The sequence below is a fragment of the Podarcis gaigeae genome (assembly GCF_964106915.1).
Source record: "Podarcis gaigeae genome assembly, chromosome: 5".
NCBI classification, from domain to species: domain Eukaryota; kingdom Metazoa; phylum Chordata; class Lepidosauria; order Squamata; family Lacertidae; genus Podarcis; species Podarcis gaigeae.
Window position 1 is genome coordinate 24539160 of NC_139681.1, and position 14490 is coordinate 24553649.

A 14490-nucleotide genomic window follows, 5' to 3' on the forward strand; every position below is an offset into this window, starting at 1 on the left:
TAATTCACACCACGTATAAAAAAATTAAAACCAACAAATAAACATACAAAATACAACAAAATACTAAAAACAGAACACAATTCCAAAAAAATCAACTACAATCTAAAATGCCTGGGCAAATAAGAAGGTCTCTTGACACCTGCTTCATCCTGCTTTGGTCTGCCTGAATGTAAAACGGTCTTTCATTTACTTGCAGCAAATAAGTTAATCAATTAGCAAACTAGCACTTCACATTAGAATAAATGCATCAGGTATTAAGAATAAGGACATGTATAGCTTTGTTAAGGACCAGCCTCCAGAGGCTGCTCTTGCAGCATCTACCTAGACAAATATGGCCACCAGTCACTTAAGAATGAAAAGGGTATATTGTTATTTTATTTTTATTATTTAATGAATTTATATACTGCCATGGAGCTCAGCCAGATCCAAAATAGGAAGTTATGTTGGATCTTGAACCTCTAAACGCAAGGGCTTATTTGGTTTAGACTTGCCACATAGTGCAACAAGCAGGTATCTGAAAGCAAATGTATGATATGGGTACCTTTATCAGAGCAAGCTGATGCTACTCAGCTACTGAGTGGATCAATTCAGACTTGATGCATGCATGATAGTAAGAATTGTGTCTCTCCCCTCTCCTCTTGTGGTACAGAAGTTTTAACTGTAAATTGACCACAGTTGAGTATTCTGTCTGAAACCTAAAATGTGGTTATAATCTTAACTATGGTTGGTTGAAGCTAGTCAGCATCAAACACTACGGCTTCAACCCATCATACTTAAGACTAACTAGTGTGTCCAGGTTCAGACAATACTTATTCCAACTCTCAAATTAAAGCAAAAGCTTCCAAATTCCTCACTCAATAAGCAGCTGGAGAGGGATCTGTAACCTGAAGCGTCTGTAACCCGTGGTACCACAGCATAATGTATGAAGCAGTCCTTTGTCACCAATTACTGCTCAAGTTCTACCTTCAGGATTCAACTACAGTGGTACCTTAGGTTACATACGCTTCAGGTTACATACGCTTCAGGTTACAGTCTCCGCTAACCCAGAAATATTAACTCAGGTTAAGAACTTTGCTTCAGGATGAGAACAGAAATCGTGCAGCGGCGGCGCAGCGGCGGCAGGAGGCCCCATTAGCTAAAATGGTGCTTCAGGTTAAGAACGGACCTCCAGAACAAATTAAGTTTTTAACCCGAGGTACCACTGTATTGAATACTGAAAACAAGAATACAGTGGTGCCCCGCAAGACGAACGCCTTGCAAGACGGAAAACCCGCTAGACGAAAGGGTTTTCCGTTTTGGAGGCACTTCGCAAAACGAATTTCCCTATGGGGTTGCTTCGCAAGATGAAAAAATCTTGCGAGTTCCCGCAGGTTTTTTCCGCTTTTTCGCTTTCCCCCCTTTTCCTAAGCCGCTAAACAGCTGATCCGCTGATAAGCCGCTTAACAGCTGATCGCTAAAAGCCGCTAGACCGCTAATAGCGTTAATCCGCTAAGCTGTCAATGGGCTTGCTTCGCAAGACGAAAAAACCGCTAGACGAAGAGAATCGTGGAACGGATTCTTTTTGTCTTGCGAGGCACCACTGTATGCATTTTTCTTTAATGAAACTGGTATTTTTTTGAAACCTGCAGGAAAAGGGGCTGTTTGTTACTTTTTCTTCACATATAATAACACTACAGTACTGTTCATCACCCACCCCCCAACACACACACTTCCAACCACTTTTTATCCATATCCTATTATAAAACTGTATTGGTTGTCTCATCTTCTGAGCAACCTACACTTTGAAACGAAGTTGTATGATGGTATAAAACCTAGACTATATCTATCTTACCACCTAAGAGATGTCAGAAAACTGACAGATACCATTTTTTAAAACTCTCATTTTAAAGCAAATTTTATTTCTCGGGAAAGGTACCTTGTTTACACAATACCGTGTGCCACTCACCGGAGAAATTACTTGGGTGAGTCTTATCAAGGTTAGTACATGAGTGATTGCTTACATGAAACCTAGTTTTAGCTCTGATCACCAAAGACCTGTATCAGCAAGAGTCCTGCTCATTTTAATGGGAATTTGCTCAGGCAGATTACACATGAGGACTGTGCTGAGGATTCAAGGAGCTCAGCATATTATAAACAAGAGGTTAACAGCTCTAGGCCGAACAACTGTGACTTGCAGCTTCACAAAAAAAAATGTTCCTCGTGCAGTAAAAGTGGGCTTGGTAAGCAGCACCGTAAGTAATGATCCTCCAAAATGCAAACCCTGAGCACACTTGACATCACAAAGGAGAAGCAAGGAAAGATAGCATGGGACAGAAATGCTGGTGTGAGTTTTTAAACTGTACAGTGGTACCTCGGGTTACATACGCTTCAGGTTACATACGCTTCAGGTTACAGACTCCGCTAACCCAGAAATAATGCTTCAGGTGCTTCAGGTTAAGAACTTTGCTTCAGGATGAGAACAGAAATTGTGCTCCAGCGGCGCGGCAGCAGCAGGAGGCTCCATTAGCTAAAGTGGTGCTTCAGGTTAAGAACCGTTTCAGTTAAGTATGGACCTCCGGAACGAATTAAGTACTTAACCCGAGGTACCACTGTAATCTTGACAGACTAAACTAAGCATGTGATGCACCACACAAAAATGGCTTCACTTTCTCCTCTATCTGCCCCATTTTAAATCAAAGGATGCTTGCTAACTGATTGATATTCCCCTTAAGAAGATGAATGTCTCCCTCAGACCAGTTGCAATTGCATAAGCTCAAACACACACATTCCCTACTTTTAAAAATAAAAGGGGTTTTGCTTGCTGGACTTTTTATAAACTAAGTGCCATGACTGATTAGGAATTGTCTTTACATGTGGCCATTTACTGCCACAGCATTCTTTAACAAAAGGAAGTTTCTCCTGCTATGTTAAATGAATACAAAGCACAATTCCAGGAAAAAGGCTGTCTGCTGAATTCAAAATGAGTTGCTGTTTTCTGTTTGAAAACTGACTACAGTTTTCCCCAAAACGACAGTCACCTGCTTCTCGGTATAGCATAGCTTTCAAATTATTTTAAGCCATATGATTATTTCTGCATCAGAAAGACATTCCTTATTTTTAACACATTTCAGAACAGAATCAAACAAAATTAATAGGCATCATAAATGTGATTATAGAAAAGAACTTGACGTAAGTGTGTTCTCAGCTAGCACTGTCTCTCCTATCTCAACAGAGAGCCCCAGACTGTCTTTATTAAGACAGATTATCTATTCACACAAAATCTGGTTATTTTCCTGTATCTTCTAGCGCAATTATCCCATCAATTTTCTAACTGAAGGAAGTCCAATAAGAAATGTGATGGGAAATTGCACTGGAAAGTATGGGGCAACCGTCACCAGCTGGCAATGCCTCATAACCACAACACAAATGTGCCAGGAAGACTACTCAATAAGCAGATGATGTTGTATAACCTCCGTGCAAGTTTTATATGAATGTTCAACAGCCAGCTGGTCTGGAAACTCCCCCAGCAGCCCTTGATGCCCTGCTAATCCTCAACCTGGCTTTCAAGCAGTCACTTGACTGGACAGCAAAAAAGGAAGAAAGGATCAGCTCATTCTAAAAATATTTTTACAGAAGCTTCACTACCTGGTTTCATGGAGAAAATTCTTACTATCCACAGTCAATGAAGTGTCCATTTACAAAGCCTAGTCTACATGACCATGTATTAGCAGAGGCCACTGCGTAAAAAACACTTCAGCCTGGGTTCATTTCTTGAGATTGGAGGCAGAGTCATCAGAGCAAACCAAGAACCATGAAGGTGACTCCAGAAACCTGAATCAAATATCACTTGGTTGTATCCAAGACAGCATGAGTGTAGAGATGGCTTGCCCAAGAGGAGTTTCCTCCTCCCTTCTCCAGACTACACTCTCCTGAGTCCCCTGAAAAGCTTCTCCTGAGCGAACTCTCAGGAAAGTTTTGGGATATGGGGCTACAGTAGGAAGGGTAAATGGAGAAAATCGGTTGCGATTGCTTATATGTGCTTATTGGGCATTGGATGCATTGGCCCACAAATAATGCTAATTCCAATTTCTAACATTTCAGGTTAAGGAAATAGTCAAGACTACCAGCACAATACAAATGCAACCTCTAAACCAGGAGCAGCCAGTGTGATGTTCTCCTGATAATGCTGGACTACAACTCCCATAATCTGCAGCCATTGGCAATACAGTGGTACCTCGGGTTACATACGCTTCAGGTTACATACGCTTCAGGTTACAGGCTCCACTAACCCAGAAATATTACTTCAGGTTAAGAACTTTGCTTCAGGATGAGAACAGAAATCATGCTCCGGCAGCGCGGCAGCAGCAGGAGGCCCCATTAGCTAAAGTGGTGCTTCAGGTTAAGAACAGTTTCAGGTTAAGAACGGACCTCCGGAACGAATTAAGTACTTAACCCGAGGTACCACTGTACTTGCTGAGGCTGGTGGGAGTTATAGTCCAACAAATATCTGAAGGGCACCAATTCCCTGCTCTAAACACTGAAAGTGTGCCAGTAAGCTCAAGTTATTTAGTGTTGTTGTTTCTTTACACATAAATTTTCTATTCTTACAAGTTGTTAAAATGAATTACCAGCACCACAAGTGAAGGAGAGGAGAATGGCAAGCTGCACCCATTCTCTACTTCAGTTATTGTATGAAATGAATCCACTAGGAAAACATGTACAGCTGTCAAAATGCAGCCACTATCTTAGAATGGTTTTCTGATTAGAAAAAGCAAAGAAAAAGACAAGGTAATCTTCAGAGGAAGTAGGGGGAGGAAATCTCATTGGATTATGCAGGAAAGAGCCTTATTTGAGGGGAGGGGAGGAACATTTGACATTTATCAAAACCACAGACTGACACTTGGAAAAGAAAGGAGGAGACAGCTTACACCGACAGAGGTTAATTTGACTCTCTTTAATTGTTTCTGAAAGCTAAAATATGTCTCCTGCCAATCCCAGACTGCAATGATCTCTCAGGTGTATCTTACTTGACAAGCAATGCTTCATTTAAATGATTTCCATAATTTTAAATAAAGTTCAAATGTTTTATGAGAGTGTATAATAAGAATGTATTTTCTTCATTTTAAAATGTAAACTTCTAATTTTTAAATAAAGCATGAAATCGTGCTCCCACCAGCTCCTTTCACAGTTTATATATTTCTCCAAGGCTCATAATGAACTCAGGCTTGCAAGAGAGGTGAAAAATAATAATTAAAAAAGGCCTCTTCAGCTATGTTTGGAGAAAGAGAAAGATCAAGCAAGTAGGCTTGTATAGAGAAAACAGAGAAATGCTATTGGGTGACAGAGAAAAAGCAGAATTGCTCAACAACTACTCTGCCTCTGTCTTCACCCAAAAGGAAAGTAACACCCAACCTGGTGATAAGCGAATAAAGGGCGCAAGGAGGGAGATGCAGCTCAAGATAGGGAAAGAGGTGGTAAGGGAACACATAGCTGCTTTAAATGAAGTAAAATCTCTAGGGCCTGATGAGTTGCACCTAAGGGTACTGTAGGAGCATGCAGGTGTAATATCAGATCCTCTATCTATAATTTTTGAGGATTCTTAGAGAGCAGTTGAGGTCCCTGCACACTGGATAAATGCTGACCCCATCTTCAAAAGGCGGGGGGGGGGGGGAACCGTGGTAACTACAGACTGGTGAGCTTGACATCAGTACCAGGAAAGGTCTTAGAACAGATAATTCAACAATTGCTGCGTATAAATGTTAATCTGAGCCCTTTTATATAAGTTTAAAATAAAGTCCATCCTGAGACACTTGAAATCTCGACTTTGAACACATACTTAAATCTTATTGTTGCTTCATCTTGAAAATGCTTAACTCATATATTCAAAATGCATGTACAGTGGTGCCTCGCAAGACGAAATTAATTCGTTCCGCAAGTCTTTTCGTCTTGCGAGTTTTTCGTCTTGCGAAGCACGGTTTCCCATAGGAATGCATTGAAAATCAATCAATGCGTTCCTATGGAAACCGCCTTCAGACCAGGTTTGGGGACAGTCTGTCCCCCGACCTCTTCTGAAGGCCGACGGGGGGGGCGAAAGTCTTTGCTTCCCCCCCCTTCCGCTGTCCTGGGGCGATTTTAAAATGCTGGCGGGCGGCAGCGAAGCCTTCGCTGCCGCCCGCCAGCATTTTAAAAACCCCGGGACAGCGGAGGACTTCTCCGCTGTCCGGGGCGATATTAAAATGCTGGCGGGCGGCAGTGCTGCCGCCCGCCAGCATTTTAAAATCCCCCGGGAAGGCAGGCAGGGGGGACAAAGACTTTTGCCCCCCACCCGCCTTCAGAAGAGGTCCAGAGGCCTCTCCAAGCTGCGGATAGCAGCCTGCTGCCCCGCGCGAGGGACAGACATTCGCAGCTTGGGGAGCCCTGCAGGACTTCCCCGCAGGGCTCTCCAAGCGGCGAATGTCGGCCCCGCGCGAGGGGCGCTCTGCTTAAGAGCGCCCCTCGCGCGGGGCAGCAGGCTGCGCACCTTCCCCTCTGTTCCCGGACCTGTCCTGAAGGCTTGCGGTGGGAGGAGGGCTTTCCTCCCCACCGCCAACATTCAGAATGCTGTTCTGAATGTTGGCGGTGGGGAGGAAAAACCCTCCTCCCACCGCAAGCCCCGGGAACAGAGGAGAAGCGCTGCGCACCTTCCCCTCTGTTCCCGGACCTGTCCTGAAGGCTTGCAGTGGGAGGAGGGCTTTCCTCCCCACCGCCAACATTCAGAATGCTGTTCTGAATGTTGGCGGTGGGGAGGAAAAACCCTCCTCCCACCGCAAGCCCCGGGAACAGAGGAGAAGCGCTGCGCACCTTCCCCTCTGTTCCCGGACCTGTCCTGAAGGCTTGCAGTGGGAGGAGGGCTTTCCTCCCCACCGCCAACATTCAGAATGCTGTTCTGAATGTTGGCGGTGGGGAGGAAAAACCCTCCTCCCACCGCAAGCCCCGGGAACAGAGGAGAAGCCCTTCGCGCCTTCCCCTCTGTTCCCGGACCTCCCACCGCAAGCCTTAGGACAGGTCCGGGAACAGAGGAGAAGGCGCGCTGCGCTTCCCCACTGTCCCCGGAGATTTCCCTATGGGCTTTCGTCTTGCGAAGCAAGCCCATAGGGAAATTCGTCTTGCGAAGCCGCTAAAAAATCGGAAAACCCTTTCGTCTTGCGGGTTTTTCGTTTAGCGAGGCATTCGTCTTGCGGGGCACCACTGTAGTCCACAAAGCAACCATCTTTCAATTCTAGAGTTTAAAAAAGTTTGCAATTCAATAAAAAAGAAATGTTTCTGCCCTTCTGCACAGGGGGGAAAAAACCTCCACTCTGCATCTGAAAGTTCAGTTTTATTAATACTGGATTCTGCAACTATAATATGACCTAGTATTTTTAAAGCGTACAAACTAAAATGAAACGGAGCATGGAGTAACAGGATAATATATTCTTGTGCCTTAGGTCATTCATTCCAAGCTTAAAAGCCTATGTTTATAGCATTGACCTCTCTCTCAGTACAGCTTGTTTCTTTTAGTACTGTCCAAACAATTATAAAAATGATTTATCAAATAACCAGTCATCGGTACAAAGTGCTTATATACACTAGCTTTGCCATTTATTCTGGTTTTATTAATTGAAGCAACCATTTGATTAAAATTATATATGGGTTTTACATTCTACCTGACACGCCATCTATACATAGTTTGTAAGTCAGGGAACAGGATCTGCCTTATTTTATGTACAATAGTCTTTGAAGGCACTCTAGAAATAATTGCAAAGAAAGCAAAAACACTGCAATAAATATCTGGATTTTAGCTAACGACATATATCAGGCACCATCTCCTACGCCAAACGAGTGAACAGGCATGAGGCAGGCATCCAAATATGTATTTTACCTATATAGAGTTTTCTGCAAAAAGGCTATGGTTCATCATCTGTATGTGTTCATAAATACAGTTGTTGTTGTTGTTGTTGTTATTAATTATTAATTTATTATTTCTACCTCGCCCATCTGGTTGGGTTTCCCCAGCCACACTAGGTGGCTTCCAACAAAATATTTAAAATACATTAAAACATCAATCATTCAAAACTTCCCTAAAAAGGGCTGCCTTCAGATGTCTTCTAAATGTCATATAGCTGTTTATTTCTTTGGCATCTGATGGGAGGGCGTTCCACAGGGCGGGCACCACTATCGAGAAGGCCCTCTGCCTGGTCCATGAAAACAAAAGTATTATAAATTCTCTTAGGCCCAAACTCTGAATTACTATAATTGCATGGTTGCTGAAATAAAAATGGGAGATTTATAAGACCCCCATGTAGTTGGAGGTGAGATTTAACCCTTTCCTGTAGAGTCTGTATCCCAATGAATTTGCACCTCCTTTGAGCTGCAATAAGCCTTAAGGCAGGCTTCCTCAAACTCGGCCCTCCAGATGTTTTTGTGACTACAATTCCCATCATCCCTGACCACTGGGTCCTGCTAGCTAGGGATCATGGGAGTTGTAGGCCAAAAACATCTGGAGGGCTGAGTCTAAGGAAGCCTGCCTTAGGTAGAAAAGCTGTCATTGGGGCCCAACGCCTGGGGGCCGGGGCAGGATTTTAACCAGGAACGCAGAAATGGAAGACCTCAACCTCCCTTCCCTGTGAACTCCAGTCCCAATGAAAATTCCCCACAGCACTTTGTATTATGAGTATCTTTTTAAAAACCAGATGCGCCTTAACGTAAGAAGAGCCTTCTGGGTCATGCTAAGGGCCCATCTAGTCCAGCATCCTGTTCTCACAGCGGCCAGGCAGATGCCCGTGGGAAACCCTCATGCAGGATTCAAGCACAAGAGCACTCTCCCCTTCTGTGGTCTTCCATAGCTGGTATTCAGAAGTATTACTGATACCAGCTGCAGAGACAGAACATAGCCAACATGGCTAGTAGCCATTGAAAGCCTTGACCTCCATGAATTTGTCACTCCTCTTTTAATCATCTGCTGACCATATGATTACAGCCTCTTTCTTTCAGGATCTTTGGAATACAGTGGTACCTTACATACACTTCAGGTTACAGACTCTGCTAACCCAGAAATATTACCTCGGGTTAAGAACTTTGCTTCAGGTTGAGAACAGAAATCGTGCTCTGGCAGTACGGCAGCAGCAGGAGGCCCCATTAGCTAAAGTGGTGCTTCAGGTTAAGAACAGTCTCAGGTTAAGAACAGACCTCCGGAACGAATTAAATACTTAACCCGAAGTACCATTGTATCTAGATTAACATTTTTATTAATCAGCTAAAAGCTAAACATTTAGAAGTTTTTGAAAATCTGCCAAACTTAACAAGTAGATGCTATGGAACAATACAAATTCTCCATCTGGTTTGCTTCAGGAGACTAACTCCACCCAGTTAGTTTTCATAAACCTTTCAGTTTCCCCTTAACTTTAAAAACAAAGGCCAAGACCAGTCACTATTATATGAACTACTTGCATAGGCCTGTAATTGAATTCCAATCTGCATTTATTGTTTTATCACTTGTTGTTTGCCACCCTAGGCTCCTTTGGGAGGAAGGGAAAGACAGAAGCAAGTAAATAAATAAAATAAATAGCATACCTGCTCTGGATGGAATGCTTTCACTTCCTTTTGTAATTATAATTGTTTTGTTTTTAGAATTGTGTACTATCCTGCTGTAGTCCCTTTGGAAGCTTGTGGTGAAGATAAGGTAAGAAATCTTAAAATAAACATGACTTGTGCACATTTTGGACTATGTCCATCTACAGTGAAAGCAATGCTTTGACTTTTCCTCATTTAAACATGCATCTGAAATTAAAGAAGATTAGCAATATTCAGGTCTAGAGGAATTTTTTTTTTCTGTAGTGGAAGGGCTCCCTCTTCTGTTGGTCTTTTAAAAACATAGTTACGGTAATACACGCAAGCATATTGTACAGAACTATGCATCTGGAGTGCAAGTTAGCTAACCCAACCTAATAACACATGTGTTTCAACACATTTGCCTCAAAATATAATCAACTTGTTTCAAGGCAAATTAATTTACATAGGTATAGGCCAAGAGCTCAGAACTCAAACCACAACCCTAAAACACCTCCTGAATGTTATGTCGATTCCACAAGAAATATCAAAATTGTGTTATTTTGACTAGAAACCATTCTTATAACCCCAGTAATGCAGACAAGGACCGAGGAAATAGTGACTTGTTTAAATACACCTAGAACCTTAATCATTAATGTGAGATGTAGCTGGGGGAGTTGCATGCTCCCTTCCCAGTTCTATGCCACAAGGTTGGGAGACTTTATATTCAAATAAATTTGGGAACAGTGTGGTTATCATAATCTACAAGTAGTGAAGTAGCGTGCAAGTTGAAAACCTGCATCTGATTTCACTATGTGGGGAGAGAGTAGGCTGGAGCAGATATAGCATTTAACCAACGAAATGTTGCACCGTGTAATATACTCTTTTCATTCTCACTCCAACCAAATCTCTTATATTGAGCAGTCCATAGCAGGCACTTGACCTTGTAACTACTAGTAGAAATTAATCCTAAGCTTTACTTCAATGTTAGATCAAGCAGATCTCAACACTGTGGAATCAAGAGGAGTAAAAGAGTGGCCTACATGTCAGACACAAGGCTATTTCTGCATATTATAAAACAAGATAGCCATGTCTGGTCATCACAGTAAGCCCAAGTTCTTCCATCTTGGATCTCCAGATGAGAATTCTCTCAGCCAACTTAACCAACATGAACAAGCCAGCTTGAATCATGGTATCTTAAGCTCTCTTCAGACATTTACAAAAATATCTGAATTATAATCATGAAGTGGGGGCAAGATAAACTGCTTATCACTTCAGTGACAAAAGCAGTAATTTGTGCTCAGAGGTACATTAACAATGCTTATTTAGGGCAAGATATTGCTTGTAAAAACATAAATATTTAATACATACTGGAAGAAGGACAGAGGGCTCCAGAATTGGTGTGCGGATTTGTTTGAGGTTTTATTAAACTATAACTTTTTTTAAATGATTTTGTATGCATCGTGCTTGCTTACCTCAACTAAAGCTCAAAGCTAGCAAGTCTTCATTAGATTATCACACTCAAATTCAGTATGTTAGTAGAACTGGTTGTGTTTTTAAAAACCCACAAAAATACTAAGTAAGTGCTTTCTGAGTATCCAAACAACTGTTAAATCAACAAAGTCATTTGTCTGATCTAAATATCTACACAGCACGCACACACGCACGCGCGCGCGCACACACACACACACACACACACACACACACACAGATGGTAAGGGGAAACAGATGCACTGATGTGAGCTTGTAGGAATATAAAGGCTGGCTCCCACAGTGACATACAAGAGGGATCGTTCATATTATCCCTTTCAAGTGTGCATCAGCAAACCGAACAGGGTACAGTCCTCTTTAGTTAGGAGATATGGCAACCGTATAGGCAAACTGTATGCATTTCTGTTCTGAAAATAGAGCTTCTCAGTTTGGCTATATATACAAATTATAACAGAATGACTATCAACAGCAATATCATAGAAAAGGCTTAGCTACAACTCAAGACAAGCATTTAACATCCTGGTCTCTCTTCTTGAGATATACATTATTGACATATTGGAAAAATCCCTATCTACAGTTTTTTTCCAGATGGTCATATTATCCCAGCTGTAGCATGCCAGATGTTTTACGTTTCAGTTCTAATTAAAGATATTAGTCTGAATAGCTTAGAATTTTAGGTGTATGTTTAAGTACATTCAGCTAAGATCCTTTTTAAGTTTCTTACAAGATGTGCAAGTCTGAGAAATAGGTTAAATTTGTCCCGTGTTGTCAAGTAACATCAGTCATTTAGTACTGTGCTTTTCTAAAAGCCTTCCTCGTCTAATATTATCATGGTTAAATGAAGTCAACCATTCCACATGGACACAAAAGCAACTCACATGCAGACTAGGAAACAGAAATAGGAAGTAGGAAAAGTGCCGTATTCTCTCTTTCCCATCCAAAAGTCAATTAAATAGTGGAGAGTATATAGAGAGATTTAACCTCTCTCTACTTCAAGCCCATATGTTCTTATCAGAACAGCTGCTGCACAAGATCTGTCTCATAACATCAATGGCCCATTCCCATTGCTTTGCTTTCTGAGAAAAACAAGAAAGGGGTAGAATTATTTTTTTTAAAAAAAATCAAGGACCTTGAATGTCTCACGCATTGATGCTCCTAGCAAACATTCATTTGGAAAGCAAACTGCAGCATTATAAACTTGGCATTTGGTTAAGGGGGCATGTCACAAACTTGAATTGCATATGACCTTAATCTTCTCCTAGTGACTCCCAAGGAACTTTAAGCTCGCCCAGTGCTTGTGTAAGGCTACTGTTGGCTCCTTATCACTGTTGACTTATTTCAAGTCAACAATAAATCCTTATGTCTCATTAATAGGACCAGCTCTGGGAGCTAAATTAAAATGGAAAGGGATCCTAATAGCATGGAGGCCAAAGGTTCTTCCATCTCTTATTTATGACTAGGGAATAATCAAGGCTGGACTGTGTACATTCATCAGAAAGAATTAACGGGCAACATAGGCCAACAATGATCATTACTTTTGAAAAGCAATACTACTATAAAATAAGATACACCCTTAAAAAAAACCCAACCAGACACTATTCACTTAATGCTGCTCCTTGTGAATAGCAAAAAAAAAAATGCACTATTTCATTAATTTACCTTTCATTTATATAACTGTTAAACATCAGAGAAGAATGAAAAATAAATATTTGATTAAAGATACAGGCTTCTAAAAGCATTCATTAGTACTGATGATCTTTATTCTGTAACTTATTGGAAATCTATTACAATTCCTTTGGGAGGAGAAACAGCCAAATTAAGTGAACTGATACATTAGGAATATAAATTATCGGAGTAAATGTTTGAGATGTAATTTAGTGGAACGTGACACAAGTGAGCCATAAAATACAGCTCATTACTTCCAGCAGCAGGTAAAAGGAAAACCAACATTAGCAGATTAGATTGATTGATTGATTGATTGATAAGATGTCATTTTTACTAAAATAGATTCTCATCTTTAGAGGACTCTACTGAAAGAAAATAGCTGCTAGTACATAGCTACAAAATATCTTGCTCAAATGCTAGTGGAAAGGTTTGCACAATGCTATTATTAGTAAGTTCCACAGCAGTTCTCTTGTTTCCTCAAGCAGAAGTACATATTTGGATTTAGTATCACTTTATCACTCAACATTCTAACTAAGGTATACGTATTACCTTGAGGACAAATATTTTGAGGAGCCACTGCCATCACCAGCCTCCTTTCTGCAGTACTGTACATAGGAAGTACCTTAGTTGAATGCGTCTGAGGTGGATTTGTAGTAGACAACACAACTCTAACTCAGTTCTTTACTCTTCACTTCAGACTCCCGTTTCTTATCATAGGCACCTCCATAGTCCACTTACTAGTCCTTCACAAAATAGGCTCAAACAATCCAATGGGCCTCAACTTCAACATAGACAAAATTCCATTCCACCCCTACTACTCATACAAAGACCTCCTGGGCATGACCAGAAGATACCTCCTACTACATAAGAACATCTGTGCCTTCATATATACTTTCCTTGTTTGAGGGCTAACCCCCCACCAAAAAAATACCCAACCCCCTCTAGCCCTTCATAGTCTAATTACCTAATAAATTGTGGACACTTTAATTGTGCATGTACACACATACAGAGATTCTGCCACCCTAATGTCCTGATGGATTAGATCCAACATTTATCTAGTCCAGCACCCTATTTCCAACAGTGGCCACAAGCAGGACCAAAGCACACTGGTCCTCTTCCTTTCATCTTCTCCAGCAACTGATAATTTAGATACTTCCAGCATCTAACAAACCATGATACTGAGACTAGGAGCCATCAATATCCTCACCTTCCATTAATTTGTATAATTTTCTTTTAAGGCCATCAAAGTTGGTGGACATCACCATCTCTTGTGGTAGCAAATTCACAATTTAATTAACTGCTGTGCAAAGTGGTTTCTCTTCCTTTCCTGAATCTTCTACCACTCAGCTTCATAATATTCTAATATTTGAAGAGGGAAAGGACTTCTCCTAAACCACTTTCCCCACATAATTGTATACACCTCTAATATGTCCCCCACTCACTCACTTTTTTCTGAATTAAAAAGCCCCAAACACTAACTTCTACTCATAGGAGAGCTTCAACAGCCCCCTGATCACTGTGGCATCTCTTTTCTACAATCATATAAACACTAATCACAAGGGCTAGAAACTTTTTCATTTGTATTAAAAATCAAAAAAGGTAGTAGATAGAAGATAGAAGCTGCCATGGGATCTGGCATTTTGGGGTCACAGTTTATTATCTATAGAGTGATCACAGTTACACGGATTTTAAGAATTGTACAGTGGTACTTTACTATTCTCCCTTGCCCCCTGTCCAGCCAGTTCTCTGATTTGAACTATTGGTCCCTCAAGCAAAAGGAAGCTAAGT

The 14490-nt window shown here is 41.3% G+C and overlaps 1 protein-coding gene across 1 annotated transcript in view; it reads right to left on the reverse strand.

Moving 5' to 3' along the window:
• The window catches only part of PARG (poly(ADP-ribose) glycohydrolase), a 68867-nt gene that overhangs the window by 37931 nt on the left and 16446 nt on the right, over positions 1-14490 (reverse strand). The gene's annotated exons all lie outside the window — the stretch shown is intronic.